The following is a 15,126-nucleotide window of genomic DNA, read 5'->3' on the forward strand; positions in this document are numbered from 1 at the left end:
TGCTTTTCACTGACGTTACAACTCTAGCGCTGGTCGAGCATAGTAACAAGCAGCAGCATGTACTTCCAAAAAGAGTAGTTCACAGCTGGATGTCCAAGGGCTCATGGTTAGGTCAGAGTATTCATTTTTCCTGAATGTGGAGACAACCACCCAGCACATCTAAAATGGTCTATGGACCCCAGAACATTCACCAGTTTTAGTATCAATGGTTCCATTGACTGCTCTTTCATCCATCTGGAGTACTTGTCATGCGATCCAGAAGGAAAAGCAATAAGTGACGGAGGAAACCCATTAGGAAACATAAATGAAGAGTAAACTAAATCTGTGAACCTCCCATATGTGGTGAGCTACTTACGAGTGACAAACAAGTGTAGACCACAGGCATTGCTTCACAAACAATTTGCTAGCCAGAAAGACAGCTGTATTCATTTCACTATTAATTAATAAATAGATCTTCATCTCTGCAAAGGACTGCTGAGTCTTAGCAGGCTACAAACGAGCAAATATTCTTCCACGACATTTAGACTAAATGTCTCGAGACATTTACAAACAGAAACTTAAAGAGCAGATGTCTAATATGAGACTTGTCTTTCCACATCTGCAAGGAAGAGTCATCGCACAGAAGTAGCAGATACAAGCTACTTTCCATGTATTCGAGCGGGTTATTTTTTACTCATAATTACACAAGTTACAAAGTTACATATTGGGTGCTAGATATTGACCTATAACTCTAATATGTCATTAAATACTAAAATGATGCCTAGATAATTATCTTTTTTTAAGTTTTAAAATACATTTAAGAGTTACACAATTCTTTTAATAGATCCCTAATTATAAGCTGCCAGCTATGATGAGTTGAAGGGAAAAGCTTTATTATTCAGAGATATTTCCACCCAAGTTACTGCTCAGATGTCCTGAATCTGTGGAAGAGCTCTGGATAAAAGGAATTCACACTTACATACACATGTCCTAGCGTTCAGAAATGCTTGAGCCTGCTGTGCTAGGTTGGCATATTCGGTAGGGTAAAGTCAGAAACTCGATGCAATGCCACATGACATGAAATTGGGGACGTAGTTTGAGCTACAAGAAAAAAAATAAATAAATGCTTTGGTGTTATGAAAATGTGTCTCATATTAGCTTTATATGTAGAATATGTTTAAATATTTTATGAAAGTGTATTTTACATTATATGGGTTAGTTAATTAGTTTCCTTAGTAATCCCTAGAGTCGACGCAATGCCTGGCTGTCAATGAAATGCCAGATTTCCAGCTGGAGTTAGACGAATAAGGAGGTCCCGTGTCTCAAGTTCTCAAACCTGGGGTCCCTTGGTTATAACTCTGCCCACCTTGGCCTCCTGCAAGGAACTGCAGAAATGTGCCACATTGGGACAGAGCTGCAAGAGCTGGGGTTCACAGATGTACAGACTGTAAGGGGCTGGAAGGGACCTCACAAGGTCATGGGGTCCAGGCCCCCTGCACTAGGCAGGAAGATGCACGCACGGAGTCACATGCATCAGCCAGACAATCAGGGGTACAATACAGCTGATCAGCTCCATAAAGTACACAAGACTCAGATGTCAGCTTCTGGCACAAATGAAGAACTCATTTTGGTGCAACGTATTCATTTATTACATATCGTTATAAACAAAGATGAGCCTAATTTTAGAACATATGGACTCCACCATGTGCTTGTTTCCTTAGGCTGGATGCTTCAATTTGTCTTGGCACTTGCTAGTGTTTCGGGTGTCTCTCAAGATAAAGAAGAGATGTATGGACACATTGTGAGCTAGGATGGAACATAATTCAATAGCAAGAGCTTTACAAAAATCCATCTTTATTATATCCACAACACTGAACACATTATCTAGCGTCATGCCCTGTAACAGAATACTCACCCTTGTCCTAGCAGAGAAACAAAGATTTAAAATAGTCTGGAGAACAGTTCTCCATATGCATTTTTACCTTAGACAAGTCAGCTACATAAAATCCAAAGAGATGAAGACTTTCACATAAAAATTCCAGTCTTATCTATCAAGTCAGGGATTTAGGTAGAGCCATTAAATACATCCTCAAGAATTTATAAAGAATACCTTTCTTATTAGCAATTTTTAAGCAATATACTGAAACTTTTATCAGAGTGACAATCTCTTAACAGCAGATGTAGACCACACCCCACTCAGCCACATCTAAGGTGTCTTTGTGGTTTCATCACCGCTGAGATCAATTCCAAGGTCTCTCCCTAAGCACACGTCTTCAGGGCATGCTCCATCCACTGAGACGTGAGGAACTAGAACCTGTTTAATACTCAGACTTGAAAGACAGCTGGCAATTTTCCTGGGAGAGCCTGCAGACTCCGAGGGAAATGCAACAGCCATTTCAGCTGCACGACTGCTTTTTGTGGTTAACAAAACCACCCAAACCCCAAGATACAATTTGATTACCAGCCTGCAGAGCTTCAGTGGGTGGGAAATGTCTCATCCAAAATAGGAATATATTGAATACATGTCCCTGATTTGCAGTTTCTGCTTTGTTTCAGATCTACAACTCAGGTAATTTTTTTCCCCCAGTGTTTTGCAAAAGGCTCCCAAGAGATACACGGGTGCAAACAGCCAGCAAAGAAAAGATGCCACCTTCAATCCAACATGCTTTCCTCAAGCATCTGCTTGTGTGTGGCAGGAGTTGGTAATAAACCTTTTTATTATCATGACTTTAAAAGCAGCCCAATCACTGGGTCATTGTACAGAATGGGGGGAAGTAAAATCCGTACTGACATTTGTTTTGAATAAAGAGCACTTGCAGCCCTTATGCTGAGCTAAGATTACAGGATGTGGTTGATTTAAGATATCTGCAAACCATTCAAAATGCTAATGGGTTCAGCCTCCCTATCCATCATGCGATATTCCATAACTATCCATTAACACGAACAAGCAGAAAGATCTCTTGGATTAAATGAAAAGCTGTGAGAAACTCAGCAGAAAGTGAATCCACAGCTCATTACCTTTTCCTGCACTGGCATTATTGAAATGGATGAGCAGTAGCGCTTCACCAATTCGGAGGGCAGCATCCTGCATCCACCCAATGTAGTCAGGAAAGTAGAAGCACATACTTGCTCATCTTATTCAGTGAACTAGCCACTGACCTCTTACATCCTACAGTAAATCCGCATGGTAGGTTTGCAGCTCTTTTTCATACCCACTTGCACAAGATCTGAAAGTTTTGTTTGTGGTTCTGGGCTGGTTTCTTTCTAGCTTTGGAAATCGGCAATGTACTTGCCCAGGCTAGGCAGCAGTGCTTATTTATTTTGTACTTCTAGAGCTGATTTATTCTGCTGAAGTTAGAACCGCATTGATTTTATCTGTGGCAGTACAGCTGCATCACACTGCAATAGGACAGGCCAGGATGTCAGTGGAGAGTGTATGCGACTTGTGCTCCTCAGGGCCCAGAATGCATGCCATGCTCTTCGTCAAATCCCATGTAAATGTAATGCAATTTACAGCATCATCCAACTGATACTGAAATAAATGGATTATGGAAAACTGAAATTTGGTTAATTCCTTATTAAATCCTACAAAACAAAGGCAGCGAAGTCCCTGGTGCTCCGGTTTCATGAAGTCAGCACTCCTGATCCTCTCTGTTTCATTGCAAAGTTAGCCAAGAGTGGTAACTAGACCCAAGTTTTCTTTCCACATCTCCCTTCTTGTTAGCAGAGGTCTGAAAGCAGCCTCTAGTCCTACTCGTCCTCCCATGGATTTTTGAGTTAGATCATTTATTCTGATCTCCACAATGTCACAGGTCTAGATTTTCATTTAAGAGTATAATTGCAACTTGCCCTTTTATCATTTGCCCATTATGCCTTTATTATTCACATAACAGTTTGGCTTTATACCGCACCTTCAAGGCCAAAGGATCCCAGCGCAAAACATATGCTATACATGCAGAATAGATCACAAAATCAAAATGAAACTGTTATCTAACAGCAGAGGGCAACAACACACAACGGCTTTACAGAAAGCGATGGAAAATTGGGAATGTCTCATCCAACCAAAACCGCCAGCAAGGCAGTATCAATTACTCTGGAGCTAATATCTCTGTGCTTATGGGAAAAATGCCATGGCCACATCTTTTCCAAAACATTGGCACCTCCTGTAGTAAAAATACCATCTAGCACCAGGCTAATGCATTAACTTGAGAGGAAAGCTGCCACCCGCCGCTGTTCTGCAACACAGACATGTCTGTTGCGCTCCTGTATTCAAGAACAAACCTAGCCCAAAGCTGCTGTGCTAGGGAGGATGGAGGCGATAACCGCACCAGGAGCCATAGTTTTATCCACACTGATTAAAAATGAATCAAACACAAACTACTATACCGGTTGGAAGCTACTCGGCTACATATCGGACGTTAAGAATTCATGGGCTGAGCCCTGTAAGGAGACAAGGGAAAGAGATTTGGCCTCCTGTATGTTCATTTTGTTCAGCCTACATCTGAGTGCTATTTGTTTTTCTTCAAGCACAAAAAATTCCTAAAAAAAATAAAGATAAGAACACAAAACAGCAAATAGGCAGAGCGTTCAGCCAGACCCAAGAATGGCGAGCACTCCATCAAACAAGGACAAGACACTTGCTTCCTCTGGGGGGGTTTCAGACAACCACAAGGCTCGTTTTGTCGCCATCCAGATGCAACGCAGCATGTTCATAGCAACATGGCAGCTTCCAGGATGCTGCTCTCCGCTGCGATGCTCGAAGGCTGCACAAGGACACAGGTGGGCAGTGACCGGCCCCCTCATAACTCCTCCAGACTGCTGGCTCTTTGGGGCAGTCATTGACTACGTTGAGCACAAACAAGGCTCCTTGGCCTGTAAACGGTGGGGTCCCCACCATGCACCTGCACCGTGATGTCGATCCATGGATAAACCCACAGGCCACTCCCTCCCAGGAGTCCAGCTTGACCCTAGAGCCTCTGCTGACCTGCAGGACCCGGAGCCGACCTCAGCCTTGCTTGCCTCCTCGCTCATCCTCCCTGTAGCGTGCTTGGAGCTTGCCCAGGCATGCAGATGCAAGCAAAGGGAAACAACCAGCAGCAATCCCATAAGTGCCTGGTCCTGACTTCTGGCCCTTCTGCATATCACTTCCCATCTGCGCTGCCAACAGCTAGAGCCATGCACATGTGGAAGGACAAAGGAGTCCACAGATCCACTCCTACAACGGCTTTATTGGAGGAACAAGAAACGTGATATACAGTGCCCGCAAGGTAACATACAGATAGGGATGAGCAGGTTGCATGGCTTGGGCTGGCCTGAGGGGTTGACCCTAAATACCATTGTATGCATACCTCATACGGTGGCTCAATTTTAGGAAGCAAGCTCTATTATATAAGAAATGTCATGTGAGAGAGAACCTCAGTGGAGCTGCAGTTGCAGCCCCAGAAGGTTCAAACAGATGGACCGTTCCCGTACAAATAAAAACGGTCCTCTACATTTCACTTAAGTCAGAGTTAGATGCTGAGAAAGCTGGGAGAAGAAGTTGCTACTTGAGCAGCCAGGGTGAAGGAAACAACAGGAGCAGAAAGCTTCGCACTTCAAACACTACAGCTTTGTGCTCGCTCTCTGAGGGCACTAGATGGGGTCACATTTGGAGACAGCATTTATTTCAATAGCTATTTTAGTCATTCCAATCTCCGCTTCAGACATCAGATAGCAGGTCCTGCCTACGGCAACATATCTCGCGGATGCTGGAAGGTGAAGGCAGAGTTTTTGTAGGCATAATGAATAGTGTAAACAGTACACTCGTATTCAATCACATCTTGATGAAGCCATCCCAATTGTCTTCCCAACAGTAATGATAGCTATCTGTCTAGTCATTAGCAGACTTTACTACTAATAAAAAAGCAAGATCAAGACCAAGAGCCCACAAAATAGTTCAGTCAACTGTTCTACCAAGCTTAACTTCACTGATTGCAACAAATCCTAACGATTTCAGCTGAGCCATTTTTAATTGAAAGCATGATCCTACTCCTTTACAGCTTAGTCTGTGAGCTTAGCTAACAAGAGGAAAGATAAACCGAAACGGCCATGTGTAATAGGCAGATAATTTTTCATTAATAATAATTCCAGCAGAGTTTTGACCTGGATATACAGCCCTTTGCTGCCACATGCACAAACCAAAAGATATCTTAACTCTGCATCTGACCAGGAATATCAAAGTTAAAGTGGAAAGTACTATTGAAAACTATGAATTGCTCAGGACATCTTATTGAATGCCCATCAACCCATGAATGCGCAAGCATGAAAAAGGTTAAAAAACTATTTAAAAGAAGTGAATACAGCCATACAACCCAACAGATCAATACATGAGAATGGAACAAAAAGGAAACTTAATGGAAAGGAATATAAGTTGCAAGGAAAAGTGTAAGTACCTGCTAATGGAAACAAAACCAATCAGTGAAATATCAACAACCTATATAGTTAAAGACAAGAAGTGGGCTTTCTTAAACAGATTAGAAACAAAGGGAACCATGGGTCAGGCAGATGCCTTACTAGATGCAGATGGCAAAATCAAAATAGTGATACAGAATAGGCAGAAATGTTCAGCAGATATTTCTGTTCTGTTTGGAAGACGCAGGAGGATGTATGTCTCCATCCCATCTGATGATGTAAATGGAAGAGTTTGCCATCTGTAACTGAGGAGGCTGTGAGGCAGAACCTACTAAAATTAAACTTTTTCAAGTCAACAGACCTAGATAACTTACACCAAAGCTTCTTAAAAGGAAGTTGGAGCTTGACAAATTCAACCATGAAATAAGATACGGCTTCCTATCAGTGCAGGGGAGGCAAGCGAGTGCTGGACTGGCTTACCAGGGGAGACGGAGGGCTCGCCATCAGTTGGGGACTTAAAGGTGAAGTTAGATATCTTTCTAGAAGACGCACTTTAGTGTAGGTCCCGGGAGGGATTGCGCAGCATGCATGTCCAGCAGCTCCGGCTAGAGAACACGGCGTTCCCTCCTGCTCTCACAAGTCTGTAGCCACAAATCTAAAAAGCAGCGGGTAGAGATTTAAGGGGAAAATGCCAGCATGATCTCCCACAAGTCCTTGGTCAGCGCACAAGTTCCTGCACGGGAGCGACGGTTTTATGAAGGTAAGACATTTGACACGTAACGAACACGCGTGCTTTTTTAGCCTGACTTGTACCCGCCGCTACCTTTGACAGCATTCACAGGACGAACCTCTAGGGCACACACATTAGTATATCAAAGGAGATTTTGCGGGCTTTACATGGCCTGAAAGAGGATAATCAGGGCTGAGAGAAAAATAATCTTTTACATGATAGCGCTTGATCCCAAAGGCTCCTGGAGCACTTGGCTTACAATACCCATGAATCACGGTAGGAGTGCCGTCACCTCTGGGGCAGAGCACGAACAACATTTTAGGAGCAGCCTACCTGTACTCCGGAGGGGGCTGCACCAGATGACCTCAAGGTCCCTTCCAGCCCTAGGAGTCTATGAGTCTTTAAACACAGGGATAGTATGAGACGCGCTTCCTCCAAACCTGTACACAACATCTCCTCTCCCCCTTCCTGCCACGCTGCGACTTTCCAGCCATCAGCACTGCCCGGGGCAGCTACCTGCACCGCCGCCTGTTTCTAGAGACATTACAAGGAGCGGTACTGTATAGACCAGAGCAGAGAGCACAAAAGGCCGGGAGCAGCCACTCAAGTACTGCAACACGACGCACGGGCTCTCATCCAAGCTACCGTCACCACTAGGAGAGCTGACGGGCAGTGCGAGATACTTCAGCCCAGGAGTTGGGGAGTCACCAGCTGGAAACAGGCGGAGAAGAAAGATATAGGTGTGGCACCCAATCGTGGGGTGAGTGAGCCACCTGAGTGACGGAGCCATAAGAGAGGCAAAGGTGATCCTTGGGTGCATCAGGCAAGGTATTTCCAGGAGAGATGGGGAAATATAAATGCCATGGTACAAGGTCCAGGGGAGGCCTCATCTGCAGTGCTGCATACAACTCCGGCTGCCTACGCTCCAGAAACAGGAACCGAGCCAAGAAGAGGCACTGAGAAGGGTTAATGAGGATGCTCACAAGAGTCAGGAGCGTATCTTAGCAGACAAGACAAAGATGGCAAATGGAAAGTGAGAGGGGACATGACTGCCCGCTATGAATACATCGGGGCAAACACCAAAAATAACTTCTTAAGCTAAAGGAGAATATGGGCACACACACAAAAAAAAAAAAAAAACCAACAACAACCAAGAATAAGTAGAGCATGAGCAAAAGGCTGGAAACTCGAAGCAGGTCCCTCACTGCCACAGCCGTGGGGCTCCCCTGTGGGGAGGGCAGGCGAGAACCTTCCTGGTTTGGGTTGGGAAAGGAGCGTGGTCAGTTTAGGAAGAGGTCCAACAACGTGGCAGCCTCCAGCTGCTGGCCATGGGGCCGACTGACCCAGACGGGCCCTTCTCGCCCTGTGTCCACAGCCCTCGAGCTATTTCCAAAGTATGAATAACTGGTTGGGGCTGATGAGTTCCTACCTGTGCTCTCTGCGACTGACTGCAGCCCCCTCGTGGCCATCAGCGCCACTCCACAGCAGCTGCCAGCGTGCTCTCAAAGCTATTCATTTGCATCAGTATAATACCCGTTTGCCAAGACCATGCAAGTCTGCATTTTGGGGGGGTTTCTAAATCCAAAAGTCCTTAAAAAGCATGCATATGACACCCACAGACATACAGTTGCTATTCCAGAGGAATGCAAAGCCAGGGGTGACTTCAGCAAGAGACTACGAAAAGCTGAAGTGAAGTATGCTGCACTCCAGAAGGAAGCAAGAGGAACTATAAACATAATTATAGACTCCATCAAAAAGGCAGCTTGACAAAGGGGTCAACTTTAGCTCAATCACATTTCAGCAAGTTTCCTCTATGCCTGACCTCACAGGAAATTTCTCATGCTCACCACATTTGTGGACAGTGTTTAGAGCGGCTGTGCTTCATTCTGCTAAAAGGGTTGTAATTGTAGTGCTCATTAACTGCTAACTGATTACTTGACACAAGTTGCATAGCTTCCTAAGCGGAAATGATGAGCTGGTAAGATAAGAGGCTAATGTCACGCAAGAATGTGGGAAGTTTCAAACCCAGACACAGACGTCTCCTCTGTAACACAGCGTGATTAGAGTTGGGGGCTGTTGCTTTACCTGCCTACCTGATTGCTACCTTTTCCAGAGGAGCCTTTACACAAGCACAAATCTTCCTTGGCTGAAAACTGTGTTTCAGTTACTTCCAGGTGCCTGCTGCTCAGCCTGGAAGGCCCTTGCCCTCCCACCAGCACGGTGAATCCTGAGTCAAGGTAATTCGAGCAGCACTTGGACCACGTCCCAACAGCTAAGGAGCTGCTGTGCTATGAGGCCACCCAGAAGCAACAGTCAGAGCTTTAAGCTGATCCTGGATGGGGAATTCTCCAACCCTCTGAAGCACCACTTACCACACTGATGGGGAGGGTAGTGTCTCTTGAACACGGTTTTCGGAGCTGCCTGGAGCTCCTGGCCCTGGAAGCCCGTGTCCCCAGCCCCTGCGGTTCCAAGCCTCCCTCCCAGGCCCTGAAGAGGAGGGATGAGGGACTTACACCCCCAGACAAGTAGCCTGGCCTGAACTTCAAGTGCCTCCAGATCAGGATGCGAGACTTCCCAGGTCAGGACAGGAGGTGGTGTTGAGTTATAGCCTGGGTAAGAGCCCAGGCGAAGGCTGCAGTGAAAACCTGCCCTCAGCGCCTGGTCTGGTGCCGCGGACACAGCAGCCCCGCAGCACAACAGGGCTAATACAGCCACGGCGGTTTTCTCCCTCGGTTCCACTTCTCCTCTGGTTCCCACGCACTGTTCCTCCCTGCTCTTCCCCGCGCCCCCTGCCACAACCGGATGTCAGCGCACGTCTTGCGGGAAGCCTTCCAAACACATGAGAAGGTGTGGGAAAAGGAGCCTGCTCATCTGCTAAGGAGCCACCCTGACCTGTCAGAGACGGGGCTGAGCGACAAAACAGAGCACTGGAGCCGAGCCTGGACTTCCTCAGTGCCCTTCAGGGGTGGGACCCACATGCAGCCCCTTGCAGGGGTGTGCCCAGGCTGGCACGTTTGGATTCGGAGCACCTGGAGCTTTCCCAAGCTTTGATGAGCTGAGGCGAAGGGCCAGGTCCCCTGGCCTAAGCCCCTCTACCGTGAGACCCATTTTATGATCTCAGCCACCCCGTGTAACTCCACTGATGTCCGGGAATCTCCCAGCAGCCTGCGCAACGCTGCCTTTCCCCTGCCACTCGCCCGCTAGTGGGAAGCTGTTGGGAGAGTTGACTGTGCAGACTGTCCATCTCCGTTTCCCTGCAAACAGGGGCCCGATTCACATCTCGCACCAATTTTGCACAGGGATAGATTCATAGATGTTAGGGTCGGAAGGGACCTCAATAGATCATCAAGTCCGACCCCCTGCATAAGCAGGAAAGAGTGCTGGGTCTAGATGACCCCAGCTAGATACTCGTCTAACCTCCTCTTGAAGACCCCCAGGGTAGGGGAGAGCACCACCTCCCTTGGGAGCCCGTTCCAGACCTTGGCCACTCGAACTGTGAAGAAGTTCTTCCTAATGTCCAGTCTAAATCTGCTCTCTGCTAGCTTGTGGCCATTGTTTCTTGTAACCCCCGGGGGCGCCTTGGTGAATAAATCCTCACCAATTCCCTTCTGTGCCCCCGTGATGAACTTATAGGCAGCCACAAGGTCGCCTCTCAACCTTCTCTTGCGGAGGCTGAAAAGGTCCAGTTTCTCTAGTCTCTCCTCGTAGGGCTTGGTCCGCAGGCCCTTGACCATACGAGTTGCCCTTCTCTGGACCCTCTCCAGGTTATCCGCATCCTTCTTGAAGTGTGGCGCCCAGAATTGCACGCAGTACTCCAACTGCGGTCTGACCAACGCCCTATAGAGGGGAAGTATCACCTCCCTGGACCTATTTGTCATGCATCTGCTGATGCACGATAAAGTGCCATTGGCTTTTCTGATGGCTTCGTCACACTGCCGGCGGATGACTACACCGATTTACATCGGTAGATGTCAGAGGACTGTGAGCTCAGCAGTGTACAAGAGCCCGCTCAGTTATGCACTCACCTGCGCACCCATCTTTGAAACTTCAGCATACCTACAATAAGAAGAGAGGCAGGCTCGGTGGCATCGGGGTGCACCTGTGTTTGGGCTCACGGGACCAGAATGGAGAAAAGGAGCTGTCACGCTGGGCTGACTCAAATCACACTCGGCCCCAGCCAGCAGCATTCTCCAAGCCCATCGTTTTGTCTGGGCTCATCTTTGCAAGCGAAGAAAACTGGAGCCCTTTCGTTTTGGTGGAGGAAATGGAGGCAGGGAAAAGCCGCTGAATTTGCCAGAATATCTGCAGGACTCTTGAGAATAAGTGGGCCACCAAGCGGGTGGCCATTAGCATCCTATACATGTGCTGTGGTAGCAGTCTAAGTGCTGGCCAGCTGGAAGTTCAAAATGTTAGTGTTTTTGTGTAACTAAATGCGCCCACTCACTTGCACAGCACGAGCTGTTTAAAGCTCCTAAAATGTCCTCTCTCAGGCGTACAGTACAGCTTTTATTAAAATGTTTTCTTAACTTACATTAGAGCATCCAGTTCCACCGTTAATGCTACCTCATCTGTCAAGCTCTTGGTGCCAATAATAAGAGTTCCTTGTCTGACAGGTTTTTAGCTTTTTGTATTTCATTTAAATAACTGGCAACATGCCAAAGAGCCTATTAATTTCTACCTACCGCACTGTTCGCCAGCTCCAATGCTGTTGTGTAGTTCTGATCCCCTTCTTTTTGACTAATTGTGTCTACTAGACATCCACAAAGTTCTTTTGCACAACAGCTGGAGAATTATAAATATTAAGCTCCCACTGCTGATTACTAATTATTTTCTGCTATTCTTGGTGACAAAGCAAGAGCTGTTAGAATGCAGAAATATACTGTACATCTCAAATAGAAACAGCAGTTGGGCAACTTCAATACGAACACATTTTTATTGGAAAAATGCTAGTCACCGGTTAAGAAGAAAACTGGATTTAAAAAAAATGAGAGCTGTGTTCAGTCCTTGCATTGTGTACATCTCTTACTCCTTGACCAGAGAGAGTCTGTACAGTGGGTGAGTATTAACTGTAATGTTTTCCTATAATGGACTCCCCCTCTTTGCAATTCTGCTGTTGCCTCTTTATCAGCAGAAGCGTGAATGACATGGACAAGGGTCAGGCGGTAGAGGGACTGAGAAGGGCAATCTATCAACCACCGGCCGATATGGCAGCAGTGAAGCCCACCAAACTGTGGGTGCAAAGAGAAAGCACAAAAGCAGCGAATTCTTGGTGCATCCTGTCCCAGCCAGAAAATACCTCCCTGCTGCACCTTCAAAGGTGCCAGGCAGCTGCCCAGGGTTGCAGCAGCAGTGGAAATGCCAGTAGAGGGAAGGTGCAGCTCCTGCACCTTGCAGAGAAGGAGCCTCACACCCTATAGAGTGGTTTGTGCCAGAGCAGAGGGGCGTGCAAGGGATTACAATCTATGAGGCTGTTTAGATAGGATTTCACACACCCCTTTCACTGGCATGGGCAGGAATGCAATGTGCACAGAGAATCGAGGCACAAGACGGCCATGGTGGGCCACCATACAGGACAGGGGAACTGTACAATGGGCAACAAGTACGTGGCCACCAAGTGCACGTAGCAAGGGTGCACCGGGCCAAATCCTGGTACAGGAAGAAGGTGTGGCAGCAGGCATGCCCCTTCTTTCCCTATGCTGGGAAGCACCTGGGCTTGAAGTGAAGAAGCAAGGCCAGAGAGGAAATTGCACAGGTGGTCCTTTGCCGTGATGCCTAGAGTCCTGGATTGGCTAACCTGGCCCCAACTATCCGGCTTTTCTGAACCCAGCTCTGCAGGCACTGCAGCAATCAGTAGCGTAACTAGGATGTGGGGGCAGGGGGAAGCCAACAACCAGGGCAGCAGGCCCCGGCACCAACTTGGGGAGGGAACTCCCCCCTTCACACGCTGCTCAGAGAACACAATCCCAGCCGTGGATGCCCAAGAGACACGAGTGGTCTGGAGGGTGCTAATGGGTCCCTGGAGCCTCTGAAGGGACCTGGCTCCTTGCATGAACGCACACTGCTTGGATATTAGTAAAAACCTTCTCTGCCAGCACAGATCCTGTCCGGTACCTCTGCCTTCAGCTACTTTAACTCACTGGGGCCACGCTGCTCTCAGGACTGACCTGAACTAAGCATCTAGGGAAAGCTGGGACCAGCATATTACCAATACAGCTGCACCCCAGAATGCCATGGGCCAGGCAGAGCAAAGCCATGTTGGCCCCATGGCCCGCAGGCCTGTTCCCAGCCTTGGTGACGCTGCCATGGTTCTTTCTATTTGAACCCGTCTGACGGCGTCAGCTGCGGCACTCGTAGGGAGAGCCCATGAGGGTTTGGAGCGTACAGTACGTGGAGGGCAGCCCAGCTCTGCATTTCTACCACCCTACAAATCTTCTGATAGGGCTGCATCAGAACGAGCATATTGGCTCCAAAGTGATTCACCAGCCAACTCTGGCTGCATGCAATGAGACAGCGGGGAGGGAAACAGGTGGCTCCGAGTAGCTGCATTACAGGCTCTTAGCTGTGCTGCTGTTCCAAAAACGCTGGGACTCGGAGAGATGTTATGATCTCCTACTGTAAAGGAGTTAGCTTGAGTCCCACCCTGGCCAGCTGCTGGTGACAATAATCTTTTACAGCCTCTTTTACTTGTAACAGTAACTGAAGTATTTGGGAAGTGCATTAAATCTTTGTGATTTCCTCCAGCTGCTCATGTAAGAATTAACTTCATCTCTGAATGTAAGAGCACTTCAGAGGGCAAATGTCCACGAAGGGTTCCCCAGAGGACACTTGCATCTGCGCACCAACTATGCCAACACATGGCCATAGGAACGTGGGACTGCAAAGGGACCTCCTGTAGGCAATCGCAGAACAATATCCCTTTCCTAAACTGACTGGCTCCAGCCTAGAAATAGCTGGTTCCTGGCCCTCATGACCTCTCCTGGGAGCCTGTTCTAAAACCATACTGCTCTGTGGATAGAAGCCTTCTCATTTCCAGCCTAAATTTATTCATAACCAGTTTATATTCTTCTGTTCCTCTGCCAGGTTTGTCTTTTCATGAGACAAGCTCACCTCTCCCCCTGGCATCTACCCTCTGGTATACTTCTAGACAGATGTTATTTCCCTTCTCATCCTTCCTCCAGCACCTGACGCCTCCTCCTGGATGGCAGGCTCCCCATCCATCCCACTGACCATGCTAGTAACCCCTCTCTTCAAGAGTTTCAGGTTGAATTTGAGGAGCCACAGCTATACACGAGACTTCTGATGAGCTCTGCAATGCCCTGTATGTGGCATTACTACTTCTTTATCTTTACTGAAGATACCTCAACTGCTCTGATCCTAGCAGCATGCGTCATGCTTGCATGACATTGGTGACTCATTGTCATCCTGGGATAAACCGGTAGCACGCAGCCTTTCACATCTTCTGTTGTTTCCAGCTGCGGAGCTCCCTCTTCATAACAGAAATCTGTGTCCTTACTCTCCAAGAGCGCGACTGTTCACTTTGGACTATTAACTTCCACCCCAGTTCTATTACTCCCTTCTTCAAGGTATCCAATTTCTTCCTCTGGGATATCCCAGTCCTTATCCTCTATGTCGACACTGCCTTCCAATTTTGTACAAACAGAAAATGTGATTAACCCTCTCTTACTTTTTGTGCCAAAGTCAATAATAAGAGTATTAAACAAGATTGATCCCACAATCAACCCTGGAGAAACTCCACTAGTGACCTCCCTCCCACTCAATACTCCTGCTTCCCATAGGACCCATTGCCATCTCCCCCTTAGCTAGTTCTTTCTCCCTACTGCAACTCAGCTCATTGCCATCCTCTCCAAAACTGGGCTAGAATTTCTTGACTCCACAGAATGCTTCAGTCTTTAAGCACGTGAGCAATCCTGGTCCCAGTCAGCAAGTACCTCGGTGTTTCCAAAGGCACAAATGGGGTCAGACATTCCTCCCCTTTCATTTTGGAAAATGCCCTCCTGCTGCACACG

At 47.3% G+C, this 15,126-nt stretch overlaps 1 long non-coding RNA gene across 1 annotated transcript in view; it reads right to left on the bottom strand.

Moving 5' to 3' along the window:
• Nucleotides 1-1,610: 1,610 nt before the first annotated feature.
• The window catches only part of LOC132252185 (uncharacterized), a 51,011-nt gene continuing 37,495 nt past the window's right edge, over nt 1,611-15,126 (bottom strand). The window contains exon 4 of the long non-coding RNA XR_009464041.1: nt 1,611-1,785. This is a non-coding gene — a long non-coding RNA (uncharacterized LOC132252185). The remainder of the gene's footprint in view (nt 1,786-15,126) is intronic.

The sequence above is a fragment of the Alligator mississippiensis genome, chromosome 8 (assembly GCF_030867095.1).
Source record: "Alligator mississippiensis isolate rAllMis1 chromosome 8, rAllMis1, whole genome shotgun sequence".
Taxonomy (NCBI): Eukaryota; Metazoa; Chordata; order Crocodylia; family Alligatoridae; genus Alligator; species Alligator mississippiensis.